The 18,137-nt window shown below is 55.6% G+C and overlaps 1 protein-coding gene across 1 annotated transcript in view; it reads left to right on the forward strand.

The window, feature by feature from the left end:
• Positions 1-18,137, forward strand: part of TNS3 (tensin 3) — a 156,559-nt gene that overhangs the window by 19,775 nt on the left and 118,647 nt on the right. The window contains exons 2-3 of the mRNA XM_049095289.1: positions 3,089-3,197; positions 14,892-14,929. The gene's annotated coding sequence lies outside the window, so the exon portion shown is untranslated. The remainder of the gene's footprint in view (positions 1-3,088; positions 3,198-14,891; positions 14,930-18,137) is intronic.

The following is an 18,137-nucleotide window of genomic DNA, read 5'->3' on the forward strand; positions in this document are numbered from 1 at the left end:
TTTTTAAAGAGAGACACACAGAGAGAGGCAGAGACACAGGCAGAGGGAGAAGCAGGCTCCCTGCAGGGAGCCCGATACAGGACTCTATCCCAGGACCTCAGGATCATGACCTGAGCCAAAGGCAGATGTTCAACTGCTGAGCCACCCAGGCATCCCTGTCTTTTCACTTTTTAGAAGAATATAATCTGACAACCATTGCCTTTGAGTTAAGGCATCTAAACTATGTACATAATGTGACTACTAATACAGTTAGATTTAAATCATCATTTGCTGTTTGTTTTGTTTCTTTTACCTAGCCTTTGCTCTGCTTTCTCTTTTCTGCCATGTTTAGATTAGTTGAACTTTTATTTACTTTAATTTTTTATTTTAAAAACTTTTATTTTTAAGTGATCTCTACACCCAATGTGGGGCTTGAACTCAGGGCCGGAGATCAAGGGTCTTGTGCTCCACTGACTAAATTAGTTGAAATTTTAAAAAATAATTTCATTTTCTCTCCTTTGTTGGATTATTACCTATCACTCATTATTTTAGTAGTTGCTTTGAGATTTATAGTACATATCCCTAGTTTCTCACAGTCTGCTTCACATGAGAGTGTATGACTTCATGAATAGTATGAGAGCCTTGCAGTAGAACCTACATTTCTTTTTTCCTGAGCTTTGTACTGCTTTTCTTTGTTTTTTAATATTTTATTTTATTTGAGAAAGAGAGAGAGAAAGCAAGCACGAATGGCGGACAGAGGCAGAGGGAGAGGGAGAAGCAGATTCCTTGCTGAGCAGGGAGCTCAACACGGGGCTTGATTCCAGGACCCTGAGATCATGATCCATCCCAAAGGCAGACGTTTAACTGACTGAGCTACCCAGGTGCCCCTGTGCTGTTTTATCAGAAATTTTAGTTTTACGTCTGTTGAAGCTCACATTACATCACTATTGGTTTTTTTTTATTAAACAGTTAATTATCTTGTAGTGAGTTTTCAATATAAAAGAAAATATTACGTATTTATCCACATACTTAACATTTCTGGTGCTGTTCCTTCTGTGTAAAGTGGTCTTTCCACTTGTGATCACTTTCCTTGCACTCAGACTATGTTTAACTTGTAGTAGGTGTCATCTGGGGATGGATGTGTTTCAGCTTTTGCGTATCATAAGAATTTTAAAATTCACTTTACTTTTTGAATGCTGTTTTTGCTGGGTCCAGAATTTTAGGTCAGAATTTCTCTGGGCGCTCTCTGTCTCTCTGCCATTTTCTCACTGGCTTTGTTCTCTGTGGGAAATCTGCTCTTGTGCTAATGGTTGGTCCCCTGTCGCATTGTGTCCTTTCCTTCCCTCTGGGGGGCACTTACGATTTTCTGTATATCACTGGGTTGGAGCAGTGTGATTATCATGTGCCTTGGTGTTGTTTCGGCCACACTTCTTGTACTTGGGATTTGTTGAGTTTCTTCAGTTTTTGGGTTGATAATTTTGCTTAGATTTTGGGAAAGTTTTAGGCTTTATTTTTTCAATTACCCCCCCCCCCAACTTTACAGAGACTCCAATTACACGTGTGTTAGGCTGCTTGAACTTTCCCACAGCTCACTGATGCTCTGTCTGTTTATCTGTGTTTAATTAGGTGGTCTCTCCTTTCTGTACTTTATTCCGGGCAGTTTGTACTGTGATGTGTGCACACACTGCACACATGTACTCATCAGAGGGCCCTGTGCACATCTTAGGGGTTCCACGCGGCTCTGTTTCAAGGTGCTGTGGCAAGTGAACTCTTGCTGCCCTGTTTTGCATGAATGCTTAGCACCGTCTCCTCAGTCCCAGGTAGTTAGTTCCCTGGTCCCCTCCTTCTCTGCATCCTGGGGCCTTCCTTGATGCAGGAATCTGGAGCAGTCATGGAGCTCACCTCACTGTTTTCCTGCCTCTGGGGAACTGGAGAGATTTGTTTGCCTGTTCATGAACGTCCGATAAATAGTCATCACTGTGTGCTTTCCTCTCAGAGTTCTTTCGCTCAGCACAATAATTCATGCATGTGTTATCAATGAGCTTTCGATGCTCATCCATGGTTAGTAGCATATAACGGTAGTAAGCTCTTCCGTGCTCCTGAACAGTGTTCCACCGTAGGACTGTATCGCAGTTTGTGTACCCAGTCTCCTTTGGATGGGTGTTTGAGTTATTTTCTGTTTGGAAATCTTGCACTGTTAAGTAAGGCAGATCTGCCCATTCTTGCACAAAACTTTTGTGGGCATATGCATTCGTTCCAGTTCGTGACTCTAGGAGTGGATTGCTGAGTCACCAGATTGTTGTAGATCTAAAAACATGTGTAAGAAGCTGTAGTTGTACCATTTGTTTCCCATTCTGGCTAACATTTAATCTTCCGGTGCTAAGTACCGGCTTCAGTGAATCTGTGCACTCAGAGGAGACGCTCAAACGTATCACCAATCGGGTAGACTGACTGGCGTTTGGTTTCTCAGGCAAATTGAATTTTTGTAAGATCATCAGATATGGCCATGAGCCCTGACCCTGCAAAGAGGGGTCTGGTGGGCGAGTGGTTCGTGTAGTCCCCGAGCCGGCGTGTGTCGTGGATTCAGTGCCGGGCCGGTGTAGGGAGGAACCACATATCTTAGCACACTGGCCTCACGCGAATGCTTCTCCATCCTCGTGAGCCCAGCTGCATCCGGAGAGGCCCAGGGGCCAGGAGACTCAGTCACTAGCTTCCTCTGTTGGCTGAGCATCTTCTGGCAGTGCCTGTGGATGACTTTGTCATAGCAGTAGCCGTTGGCCTGCAGCGTGGACGCTAGTACATGGTCCTATAAGCAGTGCTGACGAGCGCGGCACCCTGACGGCCTTGGCCCAGTCTCAGGGGATCGGCAAGCGGGGCAGCTGTGGGCTTCCGGCTGGGCCCTGGCACTGGGAATGCTGACGGGGTATCCGCGGCCCCCGGGGGAATCCCGGCCTTGGCGGCATGGCTGCTTGTTCTTCCCTGTTTAACTGTAAGGTTCCTGTTTTAGCTTTTCCCGGACTCCGCTAGACGTCCCACTTCCTGAAAGAGAAGAGAGAAAAGCAAACAAACTGGTTCGTGGAGCTGACAGTTTCTCCCTTTGCTCTTTCAGCTGGAGGAGTTCACGAGCCTGCACAGCTTTAAGAACAAAGTCTTTAAAAAGCCCAAGGTCTGTGGGGTTTGCAAGCAGATTATCGACAGCCACGGGATTTTATGCCGAGGTGAGTGCACGTCTGTCGTTCACCCGCCGAGGAAACAGAACCGCAGCAAACACTCGAGCAAAACCCAAATGAAAAGCTGCTTTCGGGGCGGGGGGGTGGGGGGTGGGGGCGGTTCCCAAATGTTCAGTGGTGGCGCCCCTTCCTGGCGGGTGTTCCCCCCCCCCGCTGCCGGCCGGTCCACTGAGCTTACCCCCTTGCAGCTGGGGAGGAGCGTGGCTAGAAGGAGCGAGGCTGCTGGCCGTGCTGGGGGCGCCGTGGCCCTCGTGGCTCGGCCTCACAGTCGCGCACGCCGACCCTCAGCACAGTTGGCAGGCGGGCGCTCTGCACGTCGGTGCTGGGCCTTCGGCCTGTCGTCAGGCTCTGTGGCTGCCGGTGCTCCAAAGCTCACACCCAGGCGGCCCGCTGCTTGTGCAGTCGGAGACCTGCGCAGCGGGCCTGTGGGGGCGGTGGTTCTGGTCCCGAGAGCCCCAGGGTCCCCGTGGGGTGTGGGCCTGTGTCACAGTGTGGGGCAGGCTGGGCCCGGAGGAGGCGTGGGCTGCCGGGTGGTGCCCTGTGGTTGGCGGGTGTCGCTGGCGGCCTTCGTTTGCGTCGGGCTTGCCTCTTGGTCCCCGTCCCCCCTGAGGACCCGCGGTGCTGTCTGCAGGGCTGCCCTGCGCTGGGCTGCGGGGGCGAGGGTCGGGCATCCGCAGTGAGGGGGCGACACGGGCCTCTCGGGGCCCCTCTTGCCGGGAAGGGGCCGGAGGGTGGGGGGAGCTGGTGTGGCTGCTCCTCCGGAGGACCCGCGCCCTCCCTCCCTGATCCCCGGTGTCTCTGTCTCCTTTTCTGGGCGCGCGGGCCCCCTCCCTTCTCCCAGAACGGGCCGGGGGCCTCCCCCTCCCCTGGCCCCCGAGAGCTGCCGCCGGGGCCGGAGGGGTCGTGCATTCGGGACTCGGTGCTCCTGCTGGAGGGATCACTGTGCTGGCTCCAGCCTCGAATGGGCACCCGGTGACGGCGTCAGGCGAAGAGGGCCTGTGAAGGATGCGTCTCCTGGGGACTGACTCGTCAGCGTGGAGGTGTCTCCCTGTGGATGTGCGGGGGCAGGGTGTGCGCATGCTGCTCCCAGGGCCGGGTTTGGGAGCCGGGCAGGGTCATGCGGGTGTAGACAGGGCCCGGCAGGGTCGTGCGGGTATCCGTGATTGGCTGCTCAGGGGAGCGGTGGCCTTTCCGTGGTTCTCTTCAGTGCCCCTGACAGCGCGTTGTCAGGTCTGTTCCTTCTGTCACGGCAGCGTGAAGACCGCGAAGGAGAGCCCGGGGAGCTTTGTCTCCTGCGAGTCATACGCGTCACGTGCCTCTGTGTGCGGAGCCTGTGTGTGGGCCCCGGAGACCAGGAGGCCCGCCCGGTACACACGGTGTCTAAGCAGTCACGCCCGCCCGCGTCGTGAGACTGTGGGGGAAGGGGGAAGGCTGGAGAAGCAGGAGGGATGCTGGCGTCGCGTGGGGACCGTGGAGCCAGGCTGCCAGGCTTCGCACTCTGCCTGTCTGTGCTCGAATTTTCCTCTAGCGAATAATGGCTTACACGGAGCACACCGAGTGGTGACTGGCTCAAGAAGGTGTGCAGTAGGGATGCCGGGGCGGCTCAGCGGTGGAGCGTCTGCCCTCAGACCAAGGCGTGACCCCGGGGGTCCCGGGATCGAGTCCCGCGTCGGGCTCCTTGCAGGGAGCCTGCTTCTCTCTTCTCTGTGTGTCTCATGGGGAAATAAATCTTAAAAAAAAAAAAAAGTGTCTAGTAGTGTTGTTGATGGTGATGAAGGTGATGAAGGCAATGATGCTGCTGATTGTGGTGCTGATGGCAGTGATATGATGGTGATGGTGGAGGTGGTGATGGTGGTGGTGGTGGTGGAGAGGATGATGCTGAGGTTGGCGGTAAGGTGCGTGTAATGATGATCATGGTGACGGTGATGCTGGTGGTCAAGCCGATTATGGTGGTGATGACAGTTACGATGATGGTGGTGACATCAGTGATGACAGTAATAATAATGCTGGTGTTGATGATGATGATGATGGTGGTGACCTTGATGGCATCGGTGATAATGCTGATCGTAAAAATGATCATTGCAATGATGGTGGTGATGATGGTGATGATGAAGATGTTGATGATGGTGAGAATGATGATGGTGGTGGTATTGATGGTGATGATGGTGGTGATAGTAGCGTTGGTGGTGACGATGATGGTGAGGATGACAGTGGTGGCCCCGGGGGTGGTGTTGGTGATAATGGTGACTGTGGTGGTCCTGTTGGTGATACGGTGACGGTAGGGAAGGGCAGGCATGTATTCTGGGACTCAGGTTCCTATTTTTACTGTTCCCTTTCTGGCTCATTCTTTTATTTTTTTTTTTAATTTTTATTTATTTATGATAGTCACACAGAGAGAGAGAGAGAGAGAGAGGCAGAGACATAGGCAGGGGGAGAAGCAGGCCCAATGCACTGGGAGCCCGACGCGGGACCCGATCCCGGGTCTCCAGGATGGCGCCCCGGGCCAAAGGCAGGCGCCAAACCGCTGTGCCACCCAGGGATCCCTTTCTGGCTCATTCTTGACCTTCAAGTCCCTTACTTGACGTTCCACCTCCTGTCTTACCTCGTGTTCTGTATGTGGTGACAGTAGAAGAAAAAACTTCATTTTCACGAAGCTGGGACACTTGCACATAGAGGCTTTTTTTTTTTTTTAAATTTATGATAGTCACAGAGAGAGAGACACAGGCAGAGGGAGAAGCAGGCTCCAGGCACCGGGAGCCCGACGTGGGATTCGATCCCGGGTCTCCAGGATCGCGCCCTGGGCCAAAGGCAGGCGCCAAACCGCTGCGCCACCCAGGGATCCCACATAGAGGCTTTCTTATCTCTGATTCTGGAACCTCCCAGGAAAAGGCACAGATGGCAGTGGGGTGGGGATGGAGTTTCGTGTCTGGCTGTGGCTCCCTCAGCTCCCCCGAGCCCCACTGATGCCACCTCAGCTCTGCGCCCTCGCCACTGCTTATGGCTCTGGTACACGTCGCTCCGCCAGGAACCCTCAGGTGGTCGCAAATGGTTCGGCTGTCACTGGTGGTGCTTTCGTGAGCCCGACCTGGTCATACTTTGCATGAGGCAGTGGGAAGGCTGCGGCGCAGCGACCTTGGAGTTCTGGTCCTGATGGGTGTAGACAAATGTGAGTTCTGGGGATTTTGCCCCGAGAGGGAGATGAATCCAAAAGGGGCAGGATCAGACCCAGCAGAAGTGCTCCCCGGAAAGGCTTTGCCCCAATCGCATTGCGGACTAGGAGAGAACAGCCTGGAAGGGAAGCGTGCCAGGGAATGAGGGCAGGAGGCCGAGGAGGGGGAGGAGGCCGGAGGGAGGAGGCACCGGGGCTTTGCCAAGGCTACTTGGGTGACGGCTCTTCCCGGGTAGAAAACAAATATACGTTAGGCACCGGCTAGAGTGAGACAAGACAGCTCTGCGCAGCGTGTAAGGACGTCACGCCGTGAGGGGGCACCCTGTCCCCAGGGCCGTCAGGGCCACAGTCTGAGGGGTGCCCTGTCCCGGGGCCTTCAGGGCCGTGGTGGCCTCTGCGACGGCTCATGGAGGCCGGGGCCATGGGCCTGCCCGCGAGGCCCGGTCCCGAGGCTCCGCAGACGTTGGCCGCCCAGCGCCCCGAGACAGCAGGAAGCAACGTCGGAGCGTCGGGCCGGTGCTTGGGCCGTGCTGGGGCCCCAGGCTCAGACACCCGTGACCAGGGGCCCGGCGCGTGGCGTGCAGACGGCGCTGCCGCGGCCTGCACGTGTGTGTCTTCGAGGCTGGGAGATGCCCGCGGGACTTCGTTGAGCGTGAGGCGGGACCGGTGCCCACCCCGCACCCACGGCCCGGGTGCCTCGCCCCCTCCCGGAGCTCGGCAGCGTTGGTCTTTGCGAGCCGTCGATAGCTGAGAAGCGGCACGTGCTTTGACTGTAGGCTCCCATTCCGCGGTGGTTAGGGGAGGGCGGGCCTGCGAGCGGACACTGAGGCTCCGGTGCTGCCCCCGTCCTGAGCTGGACCTTCAGGTCTTCGTTCGCTCAGAAGCTCAGGGTACCGGAGCACCGGGGGCGCAGTGAGCGGAGCGCCTGGCCTGCTCCCCGCCGGGTCACGACCTTGGGGCCGTGAGGTCGAGCTCTGCGTTGGGCTGCGCGCTCCGCACGGAGTCCGCTCGGGATTCGGCTTCCTGTGTCTCCGCTCAGCGTGTGGGCACTCTCTCTTCTCCTCAGATAAATAAATACATCTTTAAGAAAATCAGATTATTCATTATCTTTTCTTCTTGAGTTCTCATTCTGTCTTACAAGCACTTGGCATCTCACCGTTACATCCGGCCGCATACTTGCCAGCCTTTGATGGACTCTGGCCCGCAGGTGTCGGGGGGCAGTTTCTTACCGTTCCGCATTCTGCACTGCAAGCCTTCTGGTTGTTTGTCTGATTCTTTCGTCTGTGAAGTATTTTCATTTATTTATTTATTCATTTATTTATCTGAGACGAAGAGAGAGCACAAGTGGGGGGACAGCAGAGGCAGAGGGAGCAGCAGGCTCCCCGCTGAGCAGGGAGCTCGACTCGGGACTCGATCCCAGGACCCTGAGGTCATGACCTGAGCCAGAGGCAGACGCTCACCCACTGACCCCCAGGCGCCCTGTGGAGTGTTTGTCTCGGCAAAGTTCTCAGGTGCGGCTTGTTCAAATCTACCATCATCTCATTTAATCTCTGTGTTGGCTTGTCATTTGAGGCCCCTTCCCGTTTTCTGCGGCCGTAAGGATGTCCTGCGTATTTTATTCTAATATTTCTTCTGCTTTTCCAGTTCTGACCCAGTTTCATGGTTGATTCGTTCTGGAGTTGGTGCTATTTCTGTTACTTTTCATGACTTGGCTGGTTTTCCCCGTGAGATGTACTGCGCGGTCCACCCTTGCTGAACCGAGTTGGGGTGACTCCGTCCTGCCCGGCGTTCTCACATGGGGATGAGCCCGTTGGTCACATCTGTTTTGACAGAGTTGTTTTGCTCTGTACGGAGCTTCACGTCTCTTTGCTTGCCTACTGCAAGTGTTATCCCGTAGTAGATTTTTAGAAATCACAGTGTTTCCGTAGCTACCCAGTATTTTATGTACGGACACACACTTTTTAAGAATTGCTTTGGCAGGTTCTTTTCTTCATGGCAGAACAGAATCTTTGGTATCACGCTGTTCCGCTTCTCATTCTGTACAACGAGAAGCGTGAGGCTGCCGTGTGTGTACCTACGTGTATGTTTTGTGCTTTTGTTTGTTGTGACTTAGTGGAGGGGCTGGATTCTCCCATCTGCTTCTGTATTCAGCCTGTTTCCGCCTTATATTAGGCCGGGTTCTCCAGAGAAACAGAACCCATGGGATTTGTCATAAGGGATTGGGCTCATGTGGTTAAGGAGGTTGTGGGTGCTCCAGATTGGCTGGTGGTAAGCTGGAGAAGCGGTATAAATTCCAGCCCAAGTCTGAGTCCAGAAGCAGGAGAGCACTGATGTCCTAGGTCAAGGGCAGTCGGGCGGAGAGAATTCTTCCTCTGCACTTCATTTTGTTTAGGTCCTCACCTGATTAGACAAGGCCCACCCTGGCCAGGGAGGACAATCTGCTTCCCTTGCTTGAAGATTCAGATTCAGCTCTGAAGCTCATCCAGACATACCCACACACATCCAGAACGCATCCGACCAGAACTCGGGGCATCTCGTAACCTGGTCAAGTTGACACATACGATGAACCATCAGAAACACACTGTTTGGTTCAAGTATCTGAGGAAAATCCAGCTTCACGCAGATAGGTATTTGAAAAAGGCGGCGTTTTGATGACCTTTGCAGATTATGGTGGGTATTCTTTTCTGACACCAAACCAAAACTCAAGCGATGCTTCTTAAAGCTTAGTTTTGGTGTGGGATCTGGAGCCGTGTCGACACGCTTTCCCTGCTCTGCTCCACTAAGATCCATTAGCCGGTCTGGCACTTTGAGTACATCTTCTGGCCGGGCGTGACCCTGGGACGTCCTGCGGCGGTCATTTGGAAAATACCGGTGCAACGGGTTCAGCAGATTTTTCTCGGTGTTAACACATTTATCCTAAAATACCAAGAAAAACCCCTTATTTGTTCTGATATATCAGTGTCCGCTGTATCAGAAAAGTGTCAGGAGTTGTCGGGCCCACGGGGATGGATACGTGTCTCCCCAGATTCCAATTTTCACTTGAAATCTCAAATTTTGTCATTGGCCGAACGCTGCCAGTTGTTTTCCTCACTGTGACAGGCACCCTTTGTTCATCTGTGAGTCTGAATAGCTGTGTATTGTCTGCTGGAGTTCTTTCAGCCGAGAGCGGTGTTCCCTGGGAAGGCCGCTAGGTCAGCCGCCGGCCCTCAGCCACGCGAGTGCTCCGCTGCACAGAGAAGTGCTCCGTGTGCACGTCCGCCTGGTCACGTAGAAGGGCGGGAATGCGAGGAGTGAGTACGGACAAGTGGTGGGCGGTGAGCCCATGCCCCACGGATAGCGGGGCGTCCCTGCAAGCACTCTGCGGTGTGCTGAGTACGTGATGGTTCTTGGGAAACGTTCCGTGTCTTCCGCTACGTGTGCTGTCCCCCTGGGCGATTGTGCTGGGGTGCGGAGGTGGCGGGTGTGTGAAGGCTGGCGGGGTGTGATCCAGGGGCACCCACGTTGTGCTGTGAGGGCGCTTGTGCTGGGGGGGCTCGGGGTGACGCGGGCGCAGGGCTAATGTGGAAGCAGGACGGGCATCCCAGTGGACTGGGAGTTTGGCCTTGGGTGGAGGATTCCAGCCTTGCCGTTCGCTGGGTGCTCGGCGCCCGGCAGTGAGGGACGTTGTGATGCAGAGGAGCAAGGAGGAGGCGCGTAAGGAGCACAGTTGGTGCATTTCAGGGGCGTCTTCAGAGACTCGGGCTGAGTATTGGTGGTAGAAGCGGGCATGTGCAGTGCGTCCGAGGAGCTCCCAGCTGGCGCTGTCCTGCACTGCGTGTTCTGCTAACCCCCTGGCCACCTGTGTCACGGGTAGGGAAACCGAGTCCAGCGTGTGGGGCCTCTGTCCTTCAGCTCAGAGGACGTGCTAATGATTTTAGCAGGAAATTGGACGAGGGCTGTGATGGAGCAAAAGGTAATGGGAGTAACGAGGCAAGTGTGTGTTGTTGTTTTTTAATGAAAGGGACGTTTTTGCATTTAGGGTCGATGGAATTCTTTTCATTTTCATGTAAGCGAGTGAAAGTAATGAGATTCTGGGGAAACTGCAATGAACATGTTTGTGTAATGCACGCATTTGATGTCATCCACACGTAGAGCCATCAGGACTGGTCTTTGGAGGCAGAGTCATGGCCTTACATGGTGATGGGCCCAGAAATGCTGAGATTAGCATGTTTATCCTTATCTGGGAACAGAGTGTATAGTCTCTTTGTATTAAAACCTGCACAGATTACGCTCTTCGCGGGGACTGCTGCTGTTTTTTAAAATTATTTTTTTTTTAACACAGTGATTCAGGACCGTTCGTACAGTTGAATGTTCCCTCGAATTTATAAAAGTCCAGTGTTAGGAACAAATACCATATAAAACCTTAGAGTCCACTGAAAAACTCTTAGAACTAACAAATAAATTCGGTAAAGTCGCAGGATATGAGACCAACGTGCAAAAATCCATTGCATTTCTGGACACTAACGGTGAACTGTCTGAAAGAGAGATTAAGGATGGAATCTCATTTCCAGTGGCATCAAAAACAGTAAAATACTTAGGAATAAGTTTGACCTATAAGGTGAAAGACCTGTACTCTGGAAACTGTAGGACATTGATGAAAGAAATCGAGGAGCACACAAATAAATGCAAAGATAGCCCATGGTCTTGGATTGAAAGAATTGATATCGTTAAAATATCCATACTGCAATCTGCAGATTGAACACAATCTCTGTCAAAATTCCAATGGCGTTTCTTACAGAAATAGAAACAGCCCTAAAATTCACCTGAGACTACAAAAGACCCCAAATAGCCAAAGCGATCTTCAGAAGGAACGGAGCTGGAGGCATTACACTCCCTGATTTCGGGCCATATTGCAAAACCGTAGTGATGAGAACAGTGTGGCGCTGATGTCGAAATAGGCACAGTGACCAGTGGAGCACCAGTGGAGCCTGGAAATAAGCCCACGTGTGCATCATCTTTGACAAGGATGCCAGGGACATCCATCGGGGAAGGATAACCGGTTCCACAAGCCATGCTGGGAAGATGGGTAATGACATGCAGAAGAGTGATGCTGCACTTGGGTCTCAACCACTCAAAAAATTAAGCTGAATCAAAGACTTGAGTGTAGGACCTGAACCCATAAAATGACTAGAACACAGACGAAAATCTCCTTGATGTTGGTCTTTGCAGCGATTTCCTGGGCATGACAGCAACAGCAAACGTCAACCAGTGGCACTACATCCACCTCGAAAGCTTCCACACAGCCGAAGACGCTGTCAAGAAAACGGGTAGGCAGCCCACAGAATGGGAGAGGCTATTGCACGTCATGTGTCTGATGAGGGATTAGTATCCAAAATATACAAAGAACTCCTACAGCTCCGTAACAGACAACCACATAACGGGATTAAGAAATGGGCAGAGGAACTAAATAGCACTTTCCCAAAGAAGCCGTCTGGATGCCCAACAGGCACGTGACAAGGTGCTCGGCGTCGCTCATCATCAAGGAAACGCAAACTACAGCGAGTTGTCGTCTCACACTTGTTTGAGCGACTGTCGTGGAAAAGATAAGAGATAACAGGTGTCGGCGACGATACGCGGAAAGGGTAGCTCTGCGCGGTGTTGCTGGGAATGCAGACCGGGGCGGCCGCTCTTGAGGACAGTGTGGCGGTTCCTCAAAACGGAAGACCTAGACTTTCTTATCATCTCGCAGTTCCACTTCTGGGTTTTTATTCGAAAGGAATAAGATCATTATCTCAGAGGGACATCTGTACTCTCTCGCTTGCGAAGTCCTCATTCCCGGCAGCCACGATACAGAAGCAATCTGAGTGTCCACTGGCGGACGAATGGGTAAAGGACGTGACGTACGGTCTGTAAACGACGGAATATCGTTCAGCCGTGTAAAGGGGAAACCGCACTGTTTGCAACAGCGTGGACGAACCCGGAGAATCTGCTAAGTGAAATACGCCTGAAAAAGACGAACCCTTTATGGTGTCACTTGCATGCGAAATATTAGAAAACCCCCAGGTACCTCAAAGTCAAGTGAAAGGGGATAGAGTGGTGGTTTCCGGGGTTGGGCGTGCGGAGATGGGGAGACGCGGGTCTGGGCGCAGACCTGCAGGGGCGAGGTGAGCGAGCCGGGATCTACTGAGCGGCGGTGCGTGGGGCCTGGCTGGCCACTTGGGGTTTGCTGAGAGGGTGGGTCTCGGCTTCTCTCCCTCGCGCGCAGCCAAGGGAGCACGATGGGTAATTAACGTGACTGCGGCAAAGAGCTCACAATGTAGACACACGTCAGGCCATCGTGTTCTACACCTTCCACGCCTGCAATTTTCCCAATTACAGCTCCGGAAAGCCGGGAGCAGACAATGAAGCGGGAGCCGCAGGCGGGGAGGGCAGGCAGCCCGGGCGTGTGCGGTGTGGGGCGCGCGGCCGGGTAGGGGGCCCCCGCCCTGTGCGCCGGCTTCTGCGAGCGCCCCCCGGGCGACCTGAGGGGTCGTGGGCAGTAAACCTGCTCCGCGGCGCAGGTGACGTCGCCCGGGCCCTTGTGGTGGAAGGTGTTGCGGGCGCAGCTGACGCGCGGTGGGCGCTCCGTGGGATGCTCCGTGGGGTCGGTGCCGGTCCCGTTCCCGCCACTGCTCCGGGTGGCCGTGACGGATGACAAAGGCCGCCGCGGAGTGAGGCGCACCGGGATGAGTGCTGGGGCGGGGAAGGCAGGCCAGGGCCTCCTAGGACGCACGTGCCCAGCCTCGGAGGAGCGATGGAGGGCTCCGGGCGGAGCGCTGGCTGCCGCCTTCCTCCTGGCACGAGAACCGCACGTCCGCTTGGCCCATGAGGCGTGTGTGCACTTCCAGGAGGAGCCAGCCGAGCAGGCTGGGCTCGTGGTTCCCCCGAGGCCGCTCTTTGGGGAAACCCCAGGGGACGCCCTAAGACTTTGGGGGTCGCCTGCCGATGTCCCGGAAACAACAGGTCCACCTCTTGGGGTCTCCACCGCAGTGCTCCAGTTGGCGCCACGTTGCTGTGATTGGTTGACCCTCGTGAATACGACGACTTTACCCGACGAAGGCCAAGTCGTGGGACAAATCCTCCCTGTGCGTGTCCCCGTGCCTGTCACGCTGCCCGGGCCGGACCCCTTTCGGGGTTGAGCTGGCCCGTTGCAGCAAGTACGTCTGTGTGTGGCCAATGACCCCAGTGGCGGTTAGGACCGTGCCATGGCAGCGGCATCTGCCCTTCGTCCCTGCTTCCGCGGGACAGGAATCCGGGGCCCACGTAGCTGGGCGGTGTGGCCCACCGGTCACCCGGGGCCTCCTGGAGTGTGACGGCCACAGAATTCGTGCCGCCGGCCCTGGCTGCGGCTGGACCACCGGCCCTGCTCGGGGTGTGCGCACAGAGCATCCTTTGGGGCCGGGGGGCTCCTACCTGCATTTCTGCTGATTCTCGCTCACCCAGAAGCCCAGGCCTCTGAGCACGTCCTCGTGACCTCGGGACGTCCTACCAGCCTCCAGCCCCCGCTGGGCTCCCCGCCGTGTTCCCAGTCTGGCGTGAAGCCCAAAGGCAAGTCTGTCTTGGTTAGAGCCTCTCTCATCACCTTCACGCCAAGTCCCTGCGTCTCTGTGAATAACTCGTGAGCCTCAGAGGCATAGAGACCATCAGGAGAGAGATCTCGCAGAGATAACGCCCCGGCCGCTCGGTTCTGGCGTCCAGTGCCCCCCCGCCGGGGGCCCAGTGACTTTGCTGTACCCTCGTCTGTGTGTGGGCGCTTTGAGGCGCCGAGCAGGTCAGGGCCCGGCCCCACGGCCCCACCGGGGCCTCATTCTCCCAGGACCCCACACACCTGTGTAGGTTGACATCGTGCTTGTCGTGTCACCCGGCTCCCTTGATGGCATCGCGGTCAGGCGGGGAGGGGAAGCAGAGGCGCGGAGCGTGCCCGTGCAGGGCTGTCCCCTGCCCTCCCTATGTCCCCGCCTCCCTGTCCTGCTGTTTCTGCCTGGCATCCGGGGCCTCCTCCGCCTGGCACCCGGGGCCTCCTCCATCAGTGGCCACAGCCTCCCAGGGGCAGGCCTGGGAAATCCCCATTGGTTCCGGCCCCAGGGCTGCGCAGTCGGGGCCTCCGGGCTCAGCACTCACATGACGGCCCCGGCAGGAGGATTCCCCTGCTAGAATGTGGACGTGGACTTCTTGGGATGGTCGTTCCCAGGCCACGCGGAAGTGCGGTGCGTGCAGCGCTCAGTGGGCAGCTCCGTCGCCGACTGGAAGGCGGTCGCCAGCCCTGATGCTGGGGGGGCTCTTCGGGGTTTCCCACCTCCGTTCAGGGACAAGCTGTCATTCCCAGGTGCACACAGAGGCCGTCCTCCCGGGGTCCTTGCCCCCTGCCCCCCACCCTCTGCCGAGTGTGGCACCGCATCCCGAGGGTCTCCAGCGGCAGGCGGGGTTTGCAGGGGTGAGACCAGTTGCTGCCCAGTCCGCTCGACACCCACTCCTTCTTTCTCCTTCTCTTGCAGCCTGCAAGTACTGCTGCCACAGGAGATGTGAAGCCAAGGTAAGGGCCGTGCCCCCCCTCCCCGGCCTCCGAGGGATGGCAGGGGCGCACAGGGCGGGCGCCTTGGCCTGCGGCCACAGCGCAGGACCCACAAGAGAAGGCTGCTAGATGCTGCGATAGGACGTATAGGTTTCATCTCAGCCGTAAGCTGAGGAGCCGTGGACTCTGCTCCGAATCGTAGAAACGCTCGAGAATTCGGTTGCAGATAAGAATTGGGTTGTAGATAAGAGTTCGGGACTTGGCCCCGGCCACGCCAGCGCCCTGCCCACCCCCCCCCAAGCAGGTGACCCCTTCTCTCTCGTGATTACGTTGTTGTGTCGGGCTGGGCTGGGGTAGGAGGAGGGGTTAGGGCGCGTGCCTGGCCTTGAGGACTGGGGGCCTCCTCTTAGGGTTGCTGTTCTTGGGGTGCTTGGGGTTGTCAGGCTGTCGTGGAGGTCAGCGCCCTGAGCTGGCGATAGACGCCCTGGTTTTTGGAGGGGCTAAATTGCCCAGTGCCCCTGGAAGCTCTGGAGGCCTGGGGTGCTTGGGTGGGTTTAGGACTTTGACGGGTGGGGCCGTGGGGTGCCCATAGGTGGGCAGCTATGGGCGGCCCAGCAAGGAGGCCTGGTTTTCTGCCCAGAGCTCCGTGCCTGCGCATCCCGCATTTTCCGGGACTGCGTGCGTTACCCTCTCCGACCGGCCGGCCCTGCCTTGGTGGGAGCCCATCCCATGTCCCGCAGGCCGCCCCCGTGGGTGGAGGCCCAGGGAGATGGGGCTTTAGAGAGTCTTGGGATTTTGCTGCCACTGTGCAGCCCCTGTGCACCCCCTGGGTCAGCTGCTGCTGACGATTTCCACCTGACGCCAGGCTCTGAGCAGAAGGGGCATGCGCTGGAGGCACGCAGCGTGAGTGGTGGCTGGCTCCTCATGGTGAGCTCCGTGTGGGGACCAGAGGTTCCGAGTCCCTCCACCCTCCCCACCACACACACGTGTACACACAGTGCACACACGCACGCACACCTCACACCTACGTCAGGGGCACACACACACATGCACAGTTCACGCCCATGCAGGAGCACATGCACACCCGTGCACATATGCGTGCGCACATACAACTCACACCATTTACACCCACGCGCTTTTCACACAGACGCACATGAGCACATGTACACTCATGTGCACAGTTGACAGCCCTGTGGGAGTGCACACGTGCACACACACGCACAGTTCACACTCATGCGGGAGCACACACACGCGTGCATGCACACACATGCAAAACTCACGCATCTGGGAACACGTATATACCCACATGCGTGCATGCACATGCACAGTTCAGTTTATACTCACAGCTGACACATGCACAGACATGCACAGGAACGCACGTACATTCCCATGCACACACACGTATACACATAGCTGGAACTACAGGCTGGCCCTATGAGTGTTTTCAAGAAAGAGATGGAATGACTTATCTTTTTGAACTTTCCATCACGGGGGATTTGGGGCGCAGGAGAAGCGGACAGTGAGGTGCAGAGGCCTGCGCTACACGGCCGCCCAGCCCCAGGCCAGCAGCACTGCCTCCGCCCCCTCGGAACGCCTGGCCCCCTGCCTCCTAGATGTCATGTGGTATGCGTTTGAGCTGTTTCAGGGACGGGCGCTCACGGCGGGGCTGTGGACACTTCTGCCTCACTTCTCCTCTTCACTCTGGAGGAGCCGCCTTTCTGGTCTAGGCCAGGGGTTCCTGGCTCATACACACTCACAGAGTGGCTCGTTTCCAGCCCTGGTGTATTCTCAGTCTGCGTTGCCTGCAGATGTGCCCTTTTGTTTTTGAGTGATTGTTTGGGGCTCAGGAATTTTCTGGATTCCAAGAGGGGTCCCCCCCCCCCAGGAGGATTTAGATGTGTCCCTAACCTTGAGGGTGTCCATTATATGACCCTTGTTCTACACAGCTTATACCTTGTTACTACTGTGGGGCAGACGCGAGAGCCCCACTGGGACAGCAGTGCAGTGCTGCCCATCCTGTGTCCTCCTGCCTGTGTGTGTGCGCACGTGCCTGGAGGTGCATGCATGTGTGTGTGCCTGGACATGTATACAGTACCTGTGTGTGCCTGCATGTGTACAGTACGTGTGTGCGTGCCTGGGGGTGCATGCGTGTGTGTGCCTGGAAGTGTATACAGTATGTGTGTGTGTGTGCCTGCATGTGTATGGTATGGGTGTGTGTGCGTGATGTGCCTGGAGATGCATGCATGTGTGTGCCTGGATGTCCATGGTGTGTGTGTCTGGAAGTGTATACAGTACGTGTGTGTGTGCCTGCATATGTATAGTATGGGTGTGTGTGTGTGCGTGCCTGGGGGTGCATGCGTGTGTGTGCCTGGACGTGTATACAGTATGTGTGTGCACCTGCGTGTGTATAGTATGTGTATAGTATGCTTGTGCTCACGCATGCCTGGATGTGCATGGATGTCTGTGTGCCTGGACGTGTATACAGTGTGTGTGTGTTTGCACCTGCATGTGCATAGTATGCATGTGTGTGTATGCATGCCTAGAGGTGCATGCATGTGTGTGTGCCAGGAAGTGTATACAGTATGTGTGTGCGTGCCTGCATGTGTATGGTATGTGTGTGCGTACATGTGCCTGGAGGTGCATGCATGTGTGTGTGCTTGGATGTGCATGCATGTGTGGGTGCCCCGAAGTGTATATAGTATGTGTGTGTGTGCCTGCATGTGTATAGTATGCGTGTGTGTGTGGTATGCATGTGTGGGTGTCTGGAAGTGTATACAGTATGTGCGTGTGTGCCTGCATGTGTATAGTATGCGTGTGCTTGCGTGCGCCTAGATGTGCATGGATGTGTGTGTGCCTGGAAGTGTATATAGTACATGCCTGTGCGCCTGCATGTGTGTAGTTGTGTGTGCGTGCGTGTGCCTGATGTGCATTCGTGTGTGTGTGTGTGCCTGGATGTGCATGCATGTGTGTGTGCCTGGAAGAGTATACAGTACATGCATGTGCGCCTGCATGTGTGTAGTTGTGTGTGTGTGCACACATGCCTGGATGTGCATGGATGTGTGTGTGCCTGGATGTGTATACAGTATGTGTGTATGCCTGCATGTGTACGGTACCTGTGTGCGTGCATGTGACTGGATGTGCATGGTGTGTGTGTCTGGAAGCGTATACAGTATGTGCGTGTGCGCCTGCATGTGTATGGTATGCGTGTGTGCGCCCGCGTGCCTGGAGG

Source organism: Canis lupus, chromosome 16 (genome assembly GCF_003254725.2).
Source record: "Canis lupus dingo isolate Sandy chromosome 16, ASM325472v2, whole genome shotgun sequence".
NCBI lineage: Eukaryota > Metazoa > Chordata > Mammalia > Carnivora > Canidae > Canis > Canis lupus.